We start from the raw sequence: 17,505 nt of genomic DNA on the forward strand, positions 1-17,505 counted from the left end.
CATCTTCCTAACCTATTTCTTCTCACCCATTAATTAGTGAATCGATGATGTTGGCCCAATTTATGATATTTCTTTGATTCATTATAATCCATTGGAGATGTGGCTACAAATTAGGGTTTCGGTACACAACTTATCTATCTTCGTTTAGTGCAACTGAACAACAATTTATTTTCTATGAATCTTTATAATCGAGTGATGATGTTGGCCGATTTTAGGGTTTTTATCCGATTCATTATAATCGACTGAAGATGTAGGCAGAAATTATGGTTTCACCCTCGCCAGCACTGTTGGAGCCAACATTGCCACTGTCGTCCTTGCAAGCGTTTGGTGGTATCACTTCGGTAACATTATCTACTTCATTGCATTTTTTACAATTTGCCTTTTCTTCGTAACAAATTACGGTGTTAAGTTTTTACGAATTTATACATGCATTTTTTGGCTAGGTTTTATGCGATTTTAATGGTTAAAATAAAGTGTTTTAGTGGGTTTTCATATATATATTAAGTGTGGAAGAAGATTGCGAGAAAAGATGATAAAAGATGCTGAAAATGCTAAAAAAATCGACTCTTGCGAGCTGTTACGAAATTGGCCATAACTTGAGCATACGACCTCCGATTGAGGTGATTTAAAAACCCATATGTTCGTATTTCAGAGGACTACAACTTTGATTTTTTATGGATTGGTGTAATTTACGCCACTCTTGGCGTAAAGTACAACATTGATAGTTGGAAGATAGTGAAAAAATGTCACTTGGGGGGGCTTTTTCATCAGATTTTGAGTAGAGAGCATAAACTCTAAACACCAAAATTCATCTATTTTCAAGAATCAAAAGCAAGATCTTCACGAATCATCAACAATCCATCATGTTCTTCATCATCATTATGCTCGACTAAGTTCCTTTATTTATTCCTTCCAGTGAACTTTTAGTGTATTATTTATTCATTCAAGTATGTGTGTGGTTTATGATTTTGTAAGGATTATGTCATTTGAATTATAATTTTGTAAACTGTTCAAGTGATTGTTTAATGCAAGTTTGTTGATTTTGATTGTTGCAAGACGTAATATTGTGATTTAACAATTGTGCTTATTTCACTTAGTGTTTACTTAGATTAAGGACAAAGAAAAGTGTTTATGTTACATAATCGTTTCCAAGAGAAATGCTTTAATGACTTTAAGAATTCATGTCTATGTGATTTAGATAATAACTTGATAAGCACACATGTTTGTTGAATGAATGATACCTAATTGGGATTTGGGAGGGATAAAGGTTTTTATCCATTAATAACAATTTTTACAATTTTAATCTTTTGCTTATGCTTTTTTCTTTAAACCATTAAAGCTTAATTTTCTTGTTTAATATTCTTAATTAGTAAAGGTGCTTTAGTTTAATCAAAACAACTCCTGAAAATTGCTTGCTTTTAACCACAAGCTCCCGTGGAACGAACCTTACTTGCCCTAACTAGTTTAAGGTAATTAAGTTATTTTTGACGTGTACTTCGACACCCATAAGATCTATCTGATATATGTTTCGCGTTTTGACTTTTGAGGGGTTTGTGGGTTTGTTCGCATTGTTAAAGCACTTGTGATGTTCATGCTTGTTTATTGTTGTTTATTGTTGTTTGCGTCTTTGCTAGCATTTCTATGTTTATTGTTGTTTGCGTCTTTGCTAGCTTTTCTAGTTGACGTGCTTGTATAGATTTTATTTTGTTTGCCTAATTTTGGTAGCTAGGTTGTTGGTTGTTGTTCCGTCAAGCTAGTTATTCATTCTCGTTTAGTTTGTTGTTATTTAGTTGCGAGACATTTTATGGGGTTGGTTTTGGTGTATTTACTTTTGAAAGGTCATTCATTCTTGATGAAAGGTCCCAGTATCTATGAAAGTTTTATCGTTTTTAACCAAAAAATAGAAAATAACACAACATGTACGATCGTCGACCATATCTTTAATTTTCATCGATACACATCAAACAAATCACCTACAAACATATATTAGAATTGATGGACTAAACTTTCTCTGAATAAGACACTTGAAACTATGATTATGATTTAATGGACTACACAATTGGGCCTGTTCAGACGGAGTTTCAAAATACAATTAAACACTACTTCAAGGGAACTGGGATAACGCAAAGAGGACTCGCTTTTTGTAACGTGAGTCCAAACTTTTCTTTCAAGTCTAGAGTCTCGGTTTGAGTTTGAGAATCAAGAATCCAATCAAAATTATTGAGTAAAGATCCCAACATCACATGACTGACACGATTACCCAGTGGCAAACCGGGACATAGTCTTCGTCCAGCTCCAAATGGAATTAACTTAAAATCCATACCTCGAACATCAAGTCCAGATGTTAAGAACCTCTCTGACTTAAACTCCAATGGTTCGTCCCAAATGTTCGGGTCTCGCCCTATGTCCCAAACATTGTCAAGAACTTGTATATTCTCGTGACGACCCGGAAATTTCCGACTAAATTTAAACTTAATTTTATATGGTTTCGACATGATAAGCAAGTCTATTTAATTGAATCTAAAAATTTTGAACTGTTTTCATACAATCATTTAATTTCGACCATTTCCGACGATTCACGAACTATTACATATATATATATATATATATATATATATATATATATATATATATATATATATATATATATATATATATATATATATATATATATATATATATATATATATATATATATATATAGTGGTAGGATCAAGAGGGAAGTAACCAATCGGGGGGAAGCGAGGGGAAGCAAAAACTTTTTTTTTTCGTTTTTTGAAAAAACTTTGTTCACGAACATTATAGATGGGATGAAAATATGAACATTTAGTAGAGACACTTTGTGATAAATGTTTTTATTTTGGCGAGAAAACGCTCGAAGAAGTAATATATAACAATTATCGTATTTTTCGAGCTATGTTGAGGTTTTAGCTATTGGGGTTTAGATATTAGGGTTTATAGGGTTTAGATATTAGGGTTTAGAAATTTAGGGTTTAGGGTTTAGATTTAGGATTTAGATTGAGTTTTTAACACGAACGGTTTAGAGTTTAGGATTTAGGGTTTAGGGTTTGGTGTTTTGGGTTTATGGAATAAACCCAAAACACCAAACTCTAAACCCTAAACCCTAAACCCTAAACCCTAAACCTAAACTCTAAATCGGGCTAAAATTTACTTCACAAAACATGAAGAAAAAAAAACGTTCATATTTTTCACGAACAATATTATCTTGAATGTTATTTTTATTGATCGTTTTCCCGTCTAAATAATAACATTCATCACGAAGTGTCTCTTCTAAATGTTCATATTTTCGTGTGATCTTGATGCCGGAAAAAAAATTCCAAAAAAAACAAAAAAAATAAAAATTTGCTTTCCCTCCGCTTCCCCCCGATTGGTTACTTCTCCATTGATCCTGCCCCTATATATATATATATATATATATATATATATATATATATATATATATATATATATATATATATATATATATATATATATATATATATATATATATATATATATATATATATATATATATATATATATATATATATATATATTACTTTGAAATATAGTTTGATATAATATATGATTTAAATTATAAAATGATATAGGAGATAATAAAATTTATTATTAAAATAAATCTATATATATACATAAAAAGTATATTAAATATATATTTTGTGATTTTGAAGTTATTTAGTAAAAAACGATAACGCTCAATTGTCATATTGATTGATAATAAACGAGTTAAAAAGAAACTTATGTAATTTTAAAATAAACAGTGATCCGAAAATGAGTTCTATAAATTTTAGGCATACTAAAATTGTATTTAGGATCTAGTTATTTAATTTTAACACTTTTTATATTTTACCCATAAATGAGAGGGATAGTTGATGCAATTTTTATTTAATAAATTAATGATCGAATTTTATACCATAATGACCAAAATAAATAAAACTATTTAAATTAAAAATATGAGATTTTTCTGAACACTTTTATCCGCCACTGATTTCGCATGATACACAGTCCGTGAAAACTGTCGGTAGATGAAGTTAAAATCTTAGGATGCTTTCTATTTCAATTCACACGTTTATTAGACCACTCCCTATAGTTCATTACCCGCTTATTACCCGCTCATTACCCGTCATTACCCGTAATTAACCATAGGCACGAGCTTGTTACCCGCTTTAGTTACCTGCATCCACCATCAATTTAACAGAAGTTTTAAGTTTAGTTATAAGAATTGTGGGTCCAGTGGCTTTTTATTGTTGGACTTGATGCTTTATTGCTTGTACGTTGTATATTAAGAGGAGTATTGTTTTAGCCATTGTAGGCAGTGTTTAATTATGAGTTAGTTATAGGATATTGGTGTTGATGTGGCACTGATGTGGAAGATTAAGAGAATGAATAGTTTAGTTACGATAGGGAGTGGCCTTAAATTTATATTATTAATTATGTGCCACTTGATAAATATGATAGCTACATAGATATTATATATACTGCATATGCATATAGTATGCATAAGCAAACCACTAATCATCTATCTATCTCCTACCTAGTCTTTAATCAAATCAAAAATGAACACCAATCTAATTTCCTATTTCATTTTGGCCGTACCATTCCTTGCCACACAGTTTTCTTCCCAAAACTACAACTCATTTTTTTTTATGAATTATATCATCAAGTCTTAGCTTAAACAAAGGAAACAAGATATATTTTGTCTACCCATTAAGTCCTGCAAATGTTAAGAAGGGCAGAGGAGTTTATGTACACTTTTTTTTTTATTTCTTTCTTTATATCACTACATCAATTTGATATATTTGTATATATATAAAAGTGTGTTCTATGGATTCATGTAAAACCATTATCACTTCCATCCACCCTTAGCCGAAACAACACCACTAACCCACCTCTCTTACACACACACACTCTAACCATCATCATGAACAACCCATAACCGCCATGGGAAAACACCACCTCCGGCCACTGTTCAGGTATGATAAACCACCATAATCCACTACAAAAATTGGCACCACCCTTGTTATGTTCTCTCCTGTTTACTACTACATACTACTACTACACTATCGGTTTCTTTTGAACAATCACCTTGAAGAACCTTAACAACCACCACACCCTCACCCTTATTCTTCGTGAAAATCACCTCATCACCACCGGGAACCACCACACCACCACCACCTACGCCACCCGTTTCATTTTTCTTCTTGTTTCGTTTGCTACAAACAACCAAACCACCAACACCACGACTACTACTATGCTTTGTTTACTGTTGGTTTCGATTCATTTAATAAGAAACCACCACTACAAATACTTGAACGTTTCTTTTTACTCTTCAATCACGAAACCCATTTAAAGATGAACAGTAACAAGGGTGATGAAATTCGTTGTTACTGTTGCTGGTGCAGTATGTGGCTGTTTCTATTGCTACTAAAACAAGGATGATGCGAAGAAGATGATGAGGAGGTAGGATAAAGATGATGAAAGACGTGATGATAAACGAAATAAGATAATTATGGTAGAGCATAAAATGATGATGAGGTTGATCATGATAAAGATGATGCTATGTATGATGATGATCCACGAATGATGAACCTGTGTTGTTATCTTCTTGTTCGAACAAACCACAAACCCAAAACATCACCTATCTGCTACTACTACAGCTTGTAAACTACTTGGGCCGTTTATTTGATAAAAGGCTAACCAAGGTTATTTGGGCTTATCTTACTACTTGGGCTTTTAAGGAAACTTGGGCCACTAGCTGCTAACTCATCGATTTTTCTGTTTCTGGTTCTTATTCGATGACAAAACAAACACACACACATTATTTAAGTTATTATTATTACATAATAGCATTATTATTAAGATAGGATGATGATAATTAAATGAGGATATACGGTGTATGTATAAGATGATGATTAGGATATTATAATGATAACTAAGATAATGATGATGGTGGTAACAAAGAGAATGATTTGGATGTGATGATGATGATAAAGAACCGAATGTGATGATGATGATAAACACGTTTATAATGATGATGATTATAATGTTATAATAACAATGGTGAGATGAAAAAGAAGATAAAGAATGCTGAGGCGGTAGGTTAAAATAATCAGTGAGAACTAAATCAAGAATGTTACGATTGGTTCATGGTTAGGTGTGTTTGGTTTAAGCGAGAGGTCGTGGGTTCGAGCCCGGGCAAGGGCAGTTATTTTTTTAGGCTTGTTACATTAAGGTAGCCTTTCTACTATCTTTATTATTATTATTATTATTATTATTATTATTATTATTATTATTATTATTATTATTATTATTATTATTATTATTATTATTATTATTATTATTATTATTATTATTATTATTATTATTATTATTATTATTATTATTATTATCATAAATATTAGTATTATTATTAGTAATATTATTATCATATTAGTTATTAATATAAATATTAGTATTATTATTAGTAAAACCATTAGTTTTATAGTTATTATTATCAGTATTCATTATTATTAAAATTATCATTTTCAATAAAGTTATCATTTTTATTATTATTATTAAAAGTATTATTAAGATTATCATTATTTCTATCATTATTATTAAAAGTACCATTTTTATAAAAAATTATCATTTTTATTATTATAAATATTATTATTATTATAGGATGAAACAACTTTTTATTTATTATTATCAATATTATTTTGTCAAGTAACTATTAGTTATATAAAACCATATTTACTACATATAACTTAACTATATTAATATTTTTATAATAAATATTAATAAATGTAATTAATTAGGTTATTAATGAAACACATAATTAAAATAACAATTAATTCACTAATAATATATAAATTTATTCGATTACAATTATGTGTGTTAATATATATACAAATGATATAGGTTCATGAATCCGAGGCCAACCCTACATTTGTTCAATGACGTCAAATGTATTTTTACTACAAAATACAATATAGTGAGTTTCATTACTCCCTTTTTAAATGCTTTTGCAATATACATTTTTGGGACTGAGAATACATGCGTTTTTTTAAATGTTTTACGAAATAGACACAAGTAATCGAAACTACATTATATGGTTGAATGATCGAAGCCGAATATGTCCCTTTTTGCTTGGTAGCCTAAGAATTAGGGAACATCACTAATTTTGAGAATTAGTGCACCCCTAATTGACGCGAATCCTAAAGATAGATCTATTGGGCCTAACAAACCCCATTCAAAGTACCGGATGCTTTAGTACTTCGAGTTTTTATATCATGTCCGATGGATGTCCCGAAATGATGGGGATATTCTTATATGCATCTTGTTAATGTCGGTTACCAGGTGTTCAATCCATATGAATGATTTTTGTCTCTATGCATGGGACGTATATTTATGAGAAATTAAAATGAAAATCTTATGGTCTATTAAAATGATGGAAATGATTATTTATGTTAAACTAATGAACTCACCAACCTTTTGGTTTACACTTGAAAGCATGTTTATTCTCATGTATGAAAGAAATCTTCCGCTGTGTATTTGCTCATATTAGAGATATTACTTGGAGTCATTCATGACATATTTCAAAAGACGTTGCATTCGAGTCGTCGAGTTCATCAAGATTATTATTAAGTCAATTATAGTTGGATATATTATGAAATGGTATGCATGCCGTCAACTTTCGATGTAATGAAAGTTTGTCTTTTAAAAACGAATGCAATGTTTGTAAAATGTATCATATAGAGGTCAAGTACCTCGAGATGTAACCAAGTGTAATGTACTCGTCCTGATGGATTAGGACGGGTTATGAAAATTCTTAGGCACGGTGTAACGATTTAAGTTGACTTATTTCAATTTTTCTGGGTATCAAGAAGGGGGCTGGTGGGTGAATCCTTAGTGTTTCCTTCACAACGCAACATAGGTAGGGTAGTTTAGATATGTCACTCTCATGTATGATATTTCCTTTACCAATAACTTCTTTTAGTTCCTCTTTAACTTTTACTAGTGTGTGCGTGTTGCGTAGTACATCTGTCATTGCCCATACTACTGAGTTTGAAGTCGTATCAGTGCCAGCAACAAACAATCCTACACTAGTCGTAGAACAAAACATTACTATGATTATATTAGATGATGTAAAATAGAATTATTAGATATAGTTGTTGGATGTGAAGGATATCAAAAACGAGTCGAAGGAATCGGTTCAAAGGAGGAGGTGTGTCGCGACCTTTAATGGCGCGACGCGGCCGAACACAAGAATAGAGCATCAGATTGAAGAAAAATATGTCCGAGGTTTTGCCTTAAAGGCGTGCCGCGGCTCCCTATAGGCGCGGCGCGGCTCGTCTGACGGGAGTTTCCATATTGACGATTTTCTTATTCTCCAAGTAGTTTCTTTGTTGTTTTTTGGCCTATATAAGCATACCATTGTAACCCCTAACATGTATCACGAATTATATCAATAAAATCTCCTTTGTTGGTCCGTGGATTAAAGTAATCGACATTCGATTACATATAACCACGTTAAATCTCGCATTTTTTAATTCTTTCATTATTGTTCTTTCGTTTGTCGATTGTGAAAGAGTAATTCTCTGGAATTACTCTATTGTTTGGGTCCTATAATCCTTACAATTGGTATCAGAGCTCAAGGTTCGTGTTGGGATCGATGGAGGAATACGGTAAATTGAAGATTGAGCAGTTTGATGGCAAATACTTCGCCTTTTGGAAGATGCAAATAGAATACTACTTCTATTAAAAGAAACTTCAGCAACCTTTGTTGGAGACCAAACCCGAAGGCATGAATGATGCAGATTGGATGCTTTTGAATCGTCAAGCTTTGGGTGTAGTTCGTCTTGTACACGCCAAGAACGTTGTTGGTAATATTATGAACGAAAAGACAACGTTTAATTGTTTGAAGGCACTCTCCAACATGTATGAGAAACCTACGGCGGCGAATAAGGTTTTTCTCATGCGACAATTGTTCAATATGAAGATGAAGTAAGGTATGAGTGCAACGGATCATATCAGCAAATTCAACAATCTTGTTTCAAGATTAGAGTCGGTTGAAATCAAATTTGATGAACTAAAAGCACTAATCTTGCTTTCATCATTACTAGAAAGTTGGTCGAGTACGGTTACAGTGGTTAGTAGCTCTACCGGTACTACTAAGCTTGCGTATGAAGGAATTAGGGATTTAATTCTCGGTGAAGACACTCGTAGGAGAAGTTCGGGGGAATTGTTATCCGGTTCTTTGTTAAGTACCGACAACCGTGGTATAAAAATTGATCACGGTGTGAAGAATAGTAAAGGGAAGTTCAAGAAGAGGTATCCAACGAAAGACCGAATTGATGTTATTTTTTTGGGGTTGCAATCAAAAGGGGAATTACAAAGATATTGTAAGAATGCTCCGGTTAAAGATGTTAACTTGAACGCGGAAGATACGGAGGATGCATTATTGTGTAGTATTGAAAGTTCGGTGGAGTCTTGGGTCTTGGATTCGGGAGCTTCGTTTCACGCTACACCCACTAAGTGCGTGATGAAGAATTTTCGGTCGTATCAAGGTAAAGTTAGATTGGCAAACAACAAAGGTCTCGAGATTAAAGGTATATGAGATGTTGTATTGAAGACTACTCTTGGTTCTAATTGGACGTTGAAAAACGTGAGGTTTGTTCTTAAGTTAAAAAGGAAGCTAATCTCATTTGGTCAATTAGATGAAAAAGGTAATGAGGTTACTTTCAAGAATCGCCAATGGGAGGTGATTAAGGGTATTAGTGTCATGGCACGTGGACATAAAAGGGGAACTCTTTATATGGTTGAGGTGTTTAAAGAAGACACGATGATTGCTACAGTTGACGTTGGGGCTAGTTTTATTCTATGGCACCGAACACTCGGCCATATGGGTGAGAAGGGTATGAAGGTTCTTAGTTCGAGTGGGAGGATTCCGGATTTGAAAAAGATAGAGCTAGGGTTTTGCAAACCATGCACTTATGGGAAGCAAAAGAAGGTAACTTTTGTTAAATCGGGGAATTCACCAAAGTTAAAGAAATTGGAGCTAGTTCATACAGATGTTTTTGGGCCAACGAATGTAGAATCAAACAGAGGTTCTCGTTATTATGTCACCTTCATTAACGACTCCACTCGAAAGGTATGGGTTTACTTTCTCAAAGCTAAGTCCGAAGTTTTTCGTACTTTTGTGAAGTGGAAAGCTATGGTTGAGAATGAGACAAATTTAAAGGTCAAGTGCTTAAGGTCGGACAATGGTGGAGAATACGGTAGTCTTTTGTTTAAAGACCATTGTGCAAAGCTCGATATTAGAATGTTGAAACCGGTACCGGAAACACCGCAACACAATGGGGTCGCCGAACGTATGAATCGTACGTTGAATGAAAGGGCTAGGAGTATGAGACTACATGCCCGTTTGCCTAAGATGTTTTGAGCGGATGCGGTTAATACAGAAGCTTATTTGATTAATAGGGGACCCTCAACACCATTGGGTTTCTGAATTCCTGAACAAGAATGGCTAGGTAAAAAGGTTAGTTATGATCATCTTAGAATCTTTGGGTGTAATGTTTATGTTAAAACCAAAGATATTGATAAAGATAAACTTGAAGCTAAGTCAAAGAAGTGTACGTTCATTGGTTATGGTTCAGATGAGATGGGCTATCGTTGTTGGGATGATGAAGCTAGAAAAGTTTTTCGATCGCGTGATGTTACCTTTGATGAAGATTCGGTCTATGGCAAACCGGAAACGGGGAGTCAAAAACTGGATCAAGTTATTCTTGACGATGTTTCTCTTGACGATCTTGCGGGTTCTAGTGGGAGTTCGGGGAATAATGAATTGCCGATTAATGGTGATGGGTCGGATCTTGACAATAATGGGGATGGTTCGGATAGCGGTGATAATTCCGAACGTAGTGCGAGTTCTAGTAATGAGGAGGCTACTAATGAAACCGGTCAAACCATACCGGTTGCTCCTATACTTAGACGATCGACTAGAGTGCCGAAACCTAATCCTAGGTATTCTCCATCAACAGACTACTGCTTTATACTGAGAATGGTGAACCCGAAAACTACTTTGAAGCAAGAAAGTCCAAAGAATCTATACAATGGGAGCTTGCTATGAAAAAAGAGATGGGTCACTTGAGAAGAACAAGACTTGGTCATTAGTGAAATTACCTCATGATAAAAAGGCGTTGCAAGAAAAATGGGTGTATAGAATAAAGAATGAGGTAGATGGCAAGAAGAGGTACAATGCACGGTTAGTGATTAAAGGGTTTCAACAAAGGAAAGAGGTTGATTACCAAGAGATATTTTCACCGGTAGTGAAGATGACTACTATTCATTTGGTGCTTTCGTTGGTCACATCTGAGGACTTACATCTACAATAACTAGATGTGAAGACCGCATTCTTACACAGGGATCCTGATGAGGAGATCTATATGAGGCAACCTGAGGGCTTTGAGGTAAAGGGTAAAGAGAAGTGGGTTTGTATGTTAAAGAAAAGTTTGTATGGATTGAAGCAAGCACCTCGGCAATGGTACTTGAGATTTGATGAGTTTATGAAGAAGGTTGGTTTTGTAAAATGTGAAGCGGACCATTGTTGTTACTTGAAGAAATTCAAGTCTTCTTACATAATCTTATTGTTATATGTTGATGACATGTTGCTCGCAGGTTTCGACATGTCTGAGATCAATAAGTTGAAAGATATGCTTTCAAAAGAGTTCGAGATGAAGGATCTTGGTAGTGCTAAGCCAATACTTGGAATGAGTATTGTGCGTCGTGCTAAAGGTGTTCTATACTTTTCTCAATCCAAGTATATTGAGAAAGTAGTAGAAAAGTTTAATGTTGATAAAGCAAAGGCTCGTTCTATGCCTATGGGAAGCGCGATGAAATTATCGAAGAATCAATCACCTAAAACGGAAGAAGACAAAGCGAAGATGGAAAAGGTTCCGTATAGATCGGCCTTGGGAAGTATTATGTATGCCATGGTTTGTACGAGACCGGATATAGCTAATGCATTGGGAGTTGTAAGCCGTTATATGTCTAATCCGGGGAAAGAGCATTGGGAAGCGGTCAAATGGTTGCTTCATTATTTAAAAGGTACTTCTAGTATGGGATTGTGTTTCACTAAGGGCAATGTTGTACTTAGAGGTTATGCGGATGCAAATTTGGGTGGATTTGGTGATTTAGGTAAGAGTACTACGGGATATGTGTTCATGGTTGGTAAGACGGCGGTTAGTTGGATGTCTAGACTACAAAGGAGTGTTGCTTTGTCGACCACCGAGGCCGAGTATATGGCTATTGCGGAAGCATCTAAAGAGCTTGTTTGGTTGAAGAACTTCTTGTGTGAGTTGGGTAAAAGACAAGACAATTGCGTCTTATACTGTAACAACCAAAGTGCGATCAATCTCGCAAAGAATCCGGTGTTTCATAATCGTACAAAACACATTGATTTGAGGTATCATTTTATTCGAAAACGTATTGAGAATGGTACTTTAATATTGGAGAAAGTCCTTGGTATGAAGAATCCCGCAAATATGTTTACTAAGGTGGTGTCAATGGACAAGTTGAGGTTTTGCATAGCATCAACGGGTCATCTCATGAACTAATGAGAAGGTGGTGACCGACTAGGTAGATAGAGAGATGATGATTCGATTCTAACAAGAAGTGTTGAAGACCTTGTATCGAAAGTCTGCTTATCCGGCGTATGTGATAGGAGTGTGCGTGTCCCAAATGTAGTTTGGCGGTAAAGGGTGCTTTGGCGATCTTGGTTAGTTTGATGATATGATGGGTTGACAAAATGTGAGTCATGTTTTTGACTATCTTCAAGTGGAAGATTGTTGGATGTGAAGGATATCAAAAACGAGTCGACGGAATCGGTTCAAAGGAGGAGGCGCGCCGCGGCCTTGAATGGTGCGACGCGGCCGAACACAAGAACAGAGCATCAGATTGAAGAAAACGTCTGTTTGAGGTTTTGCCTTGGAGGCGCGGCGCGGCCCCATATAGGCGCGGCGCGGCTCGTCTAACGGGGAGTTTCCATATTGACGATTTTCTTGTTCTCCAAGTAGTTTTCTTGTTGTTTTTTTGCCTATATAAGCATTACATTGTAACCCCTAACATGTATCACGAATTATATCAATAAAATCTCCTTAGTTGGTCCGTGGATTAAAGTAATTGACATTCGATTACATATAACCACGTTAAATCTCACGTTTTTTAATTCTTTCATTATTGTTCTTTCGTTTGTCGATTGTGGAAGAGTAATTCTCTAGAATTACTCTATTGTTTGGGTCCTATAATCCTTACAATAGTGTGATTTTAGTCTCTTCAAATTATAAAATCTTTAAGGAAAAAGAAACTTATAAACATAATGTAATAAGAATAATTATTAGACATCTTAATAGATAATACAATAAATGGAAAATATAACACAGTGTCTTGTTAGATATATTCATATGACACCATCAAACCCTAAGTATTAGATGTGAAGATTAAACTAGTGAAAGAGAAACCCAGTTTTTTGTTTCTCAACAACTAATTTCTCTTTTGCTAGTTTAATCTTATCTAATAGTTTACCCCTTGAAGACTTAACTACACCTATTTTCATAATTAACCTATTCAAACAACACCCTTAAGCAACACATGGTCTATCTCATCCAACTACCGTCAAAAAACATTTGGGATGCGCTGCTCGAGCATGCCGAGTGAAAATACTTTCGATATCATAAGCTAACTAAAATTGAGACCTATCTCTGGTTATCTGCACCACAATCTTCTAATCCAAGAAGAACACATTGAAGTGTGCAAAAACTTCAACAGCAAAAGTTCTATTAAGAAATAACAATCGCTTTGAATTGTTGATTACAACCAGTCTGTTCTGCCACCGACATGTCAACGACCACGTCTATAGTGTTTCGTCTATCAGGATTTACCTTCTCATCGTAGAAAATTACGTAAATCACCATCAAGGTTTACATATATGTGAGAGCACAATCACAACCTTTGAAGATACTTCATCGCCTTTCGTTATCCCACTGGTTCACTAACTCCAAACCATGTTATGATTTCGTTTAATGCATCTTATCACTCTCAACATGCTTCTACTATAAAATTTCAAATAATAATTGTGACTCACTCGAGAGGACTCTGGGTCATAAGACATGATCGGTCGCAAATTTCTTTGTTCTTGGCAAGTAATATCCAAGTACTTGAGTGCTCGAGTGTTATCTAAAATATGTGCACTAAACCTGTAAAACTTAGACTACCACTAGACTCTCACTATCCTCGATACTTCCATTGGTTATCAAACTTTCAATAGTTCCCAACGCTCAACCTAGAGCTCATATATATAATAGTTATTAGGAATTAGGAATTGCACGCGGAAGCAACAACCAACAATTTATTTTTGCTGATCACTCGAATTCTTATCGCTATTTATTAACCAATCCTAAGCAACGCACATATAGTTTAGTTACACCCACAAACAATAAACGGATAATAATTATTAATCTAGCGATTCAATTCAAGCAAAAAAACATATAATAAAACACCAACAAAACAAGGGTTTATTAGGATTAAACCAAAGATTTTCTATTATTAATTTTATTTATTGTCTGTGGTTGTTGCCATATATTACACCTCTGTTGTGGACTTGGGTAATTACTAGCGATTAGTATTAGAGTGAGCTTGTTGATTGTTGTTTCAGCTTGTAATTTGTACGATGAAAAGGTCGCAAAAATAATTAATAAATTTGCGTTATTATAATTAAATATATAAGTAAACAATCTATAAACAATCCGTAAACCAACAGATGTGTAATATATGGCCCAAATGTTTCTGTTAGTTCACAGTAATAGAACTATGAACACCAGACTCTCACTTTATACAATAAATAAGAATTAAAGTGCAGAAGATGAGAGAACACGATGAATAGAATAAAAGATAGATAATTGATCGTGCAAAAGTACAAGTTCATAAGAAAACATACGCTCCTATTTATACAGGTAAAAACCAAATCTGGAGATTTGGTTTCCATAACTACTTACCAATAAAAGTAGAAAAGATAAACTAAAATACATCATCAAATTAACTATTAATTAGGAAGTCAACTCTGGAGATAAAATCAAATCTTCAAAACAAATCTTCTTAAATAACAAGCATATCTCCAGAATATTTTATAGCTTTTGCTTAAAGAAATCTTCATACGTTTACTCCAGTAATTTCAGAGTCTGCAACTTCAGACTCTAAATCTTCAGACTCTAAAATCTACAAAACACTTTTGACTCATCGGATTATTATTTCTATTTTTCCTAACAATCCCCCCTATCTGATGATGTCAAAACAACTTGTACTCCTAAACAAACATCTTTGCATACTCCCTTTCAATTAGCTTGCACTTGTTCTTCATATGAGAAATTTTCTTCAACATGCTCAGCTTACTATGCAAGTGTTTTAACAACTGCATCCTAAAAGGAGTTGTTTGTTGTGTTTCACATCTGGACAGTAAACTAATCAACATTTCAATGCCAGCCCCTTCAAACTGATCACACCTAATTAACATCCTTTGATTTCCAGTGGTCTTAATCATTAAGCCATCCAAATATTCAACATACACATTATCCACAAACTCCATATGCTCAGGAACAGCATACCTTTCAACATTACCCTTAAATCTTCTTTCTTTCATCTCCAGATTAAAAGCTCCACAAAATACTTCATAATCTTTAGTGCTTATAAACCCCTCTTCAAACACTAAGAGAATCAATATAAACACCCTTTTTAAAACTTCATCCAAAATAACCTGATCCCCTGCACACTCCTTAATACAAAAAGCTATGCCTCTCCATTCACAAAAACCCAAACGAACTATTTGATTTATTTTCACCCTCAATCTTCTGTCTGTCATATGAGTCATTGTTAGCAAGAGAATCATACCTTCAAACTCAGACCTTTCAACCTCAACTTTCACAATGTCACCATGATATCTTCTGAATCTGAACCTTTTGTTCATTTGAGCCCTAAGATCACCATCTGTTCTTTGTGTAGCAGCAACCAAAACACCACTAGAACTACCTTGTTTATCACCAGCACCCTTATCAGTAATATCCTCCCCCTCAATTTGAGTCTTCTTGGATTGCTCCCCCTCAATTTGAATCTTCTTAGATTGCTCCCCCTCAATACCTGCATCATTTGATCTTTTTCTTTTTTTCCCCCTTTTTGACATCATCCAAAGGAAGAGAAGATAAGAACTTCCAAATTTCAGTCTGTTCAGCTTTGAGGGAAGAAATGTCAGATGCAAACCCAGTAAAACATTCTTTTAGTTCATCAACACCAGCCATTCTTTTCTCTAGTTCTGTCAACCTTTGATTAATATCTGTTACAGACTCTGAACCACTTGGACCAGTCAACCCCTTCATATCCCCAATCAACCTCCTCACCTCCATCAACTCAACTTTAGAAACAAAATTATTATTAAAGTGAAGATTAAGATTATTAAATTTAGACTGCACAACAGAAAGCTTGTCATCAAACTCCTTAATCAACCTGGTCAAAGCCTGATGCAGGCCAACCATGGTGACTTGTGTCTCAGTTCGGGAAGTCATGCCAATGGATGTGGGTAGGGTTGGTATGTCCTCACAGCCTTCCTGTTGAAAAGAAAGGTGATCTTTGGACATAGAAGGATTTGAGGCCTGTATCACACCCTGTGACATGAGTGTGACATTGGCAGCCTGTGCAAGAATGTGTAAGGATGGAACATTTTGGGTGGGTAATGACAGACTTAAGTCTGGGGTAAAAGTAGGCTTGGTCATTTCAGCTGGTTTTTAGATTTGGTTATTGGAGTCCAGGATTGGGACTTCTTCATGTAAGTCAACTGAGTGGATTTCTTCAGTGACTGTAATGTGGGTATCCAAGTTTACTATCCTACCAAGTTTAGGTTGGGTCAAAGCACTGCTCTCACCAACCTCTAGCAGAGGTGATGGAGTAGTACTAGAAGCACCTTGCTTAGTGAATTTTAGAGGGGAATCCACATGTGCTGTATCATCTAAGGTTTCAAATATGGTGGTATTCTCTGTATGAACTGGTGAGTTCATAAGGTGGTTTGAGTAGGAAATTTGCTCAGTAGCAGTGGGTGAGGATGGGTTAGACTGAGGTGGGATTTCCTCATTCATGTCCTCAGCCTGCTCTGTAAGTGTAACATCATGGGGTGGAGAATGTGTGGGGGTAGAATCTGATTGCTCAGATTCTAAAGAGTGATTTTGACCATCGTCATTCCCTGATTGCTCAGAGTCAAAGGAGTTGTTGTGATCCTCTTCAGACTCTGATTGCTCAGAATTTGATGAAGATGCCCCTTCAGACTCTGATTGCTCAGAATCTGCAGGTTGGTTTGCACGGCCAACATTGACCCAATGCATCATAGAAGGAGCAAGAGCAACTTTTTGATCATCCACAATGTGCATGTGAAACATTCTGACACTACATTCTGGCATATATGTATAC

The 17,505-nt window shown here is 34.8% G+C and overlaps 1 pseudogene; it reads right to left on the minus strand.

Moving 5' to 3' along the window:
• Nucleotides 1-2,099: 2,099 nt before the first annotated feature.
• Nucleotides 2,100-17,505, minus strand: part of LOC139848972 (7-ethoxycoumarin O-deethylase-like) — an 87,092-nt pseudogene continuing 71,686 nt past the window's right edge.

This window comes from Rutidosis leptorrhynchoides, chromosome 5 (assembly GCF_046630445.1).
Source record: "Rutidosis leptorrhynchoides isolate AG116_Rl617_1_P2 chromosome 5, CSIRO_AGI_Rlap_v1, whole genome shotgun sequence".
Taxonomy (NCBI): Eukaryota; Viridiplantae; Streptophyta; class Magnoliopsida; order Asterales; family Asteraceae; genus Rutidosis; species Rutidosis leptorrhynchoides.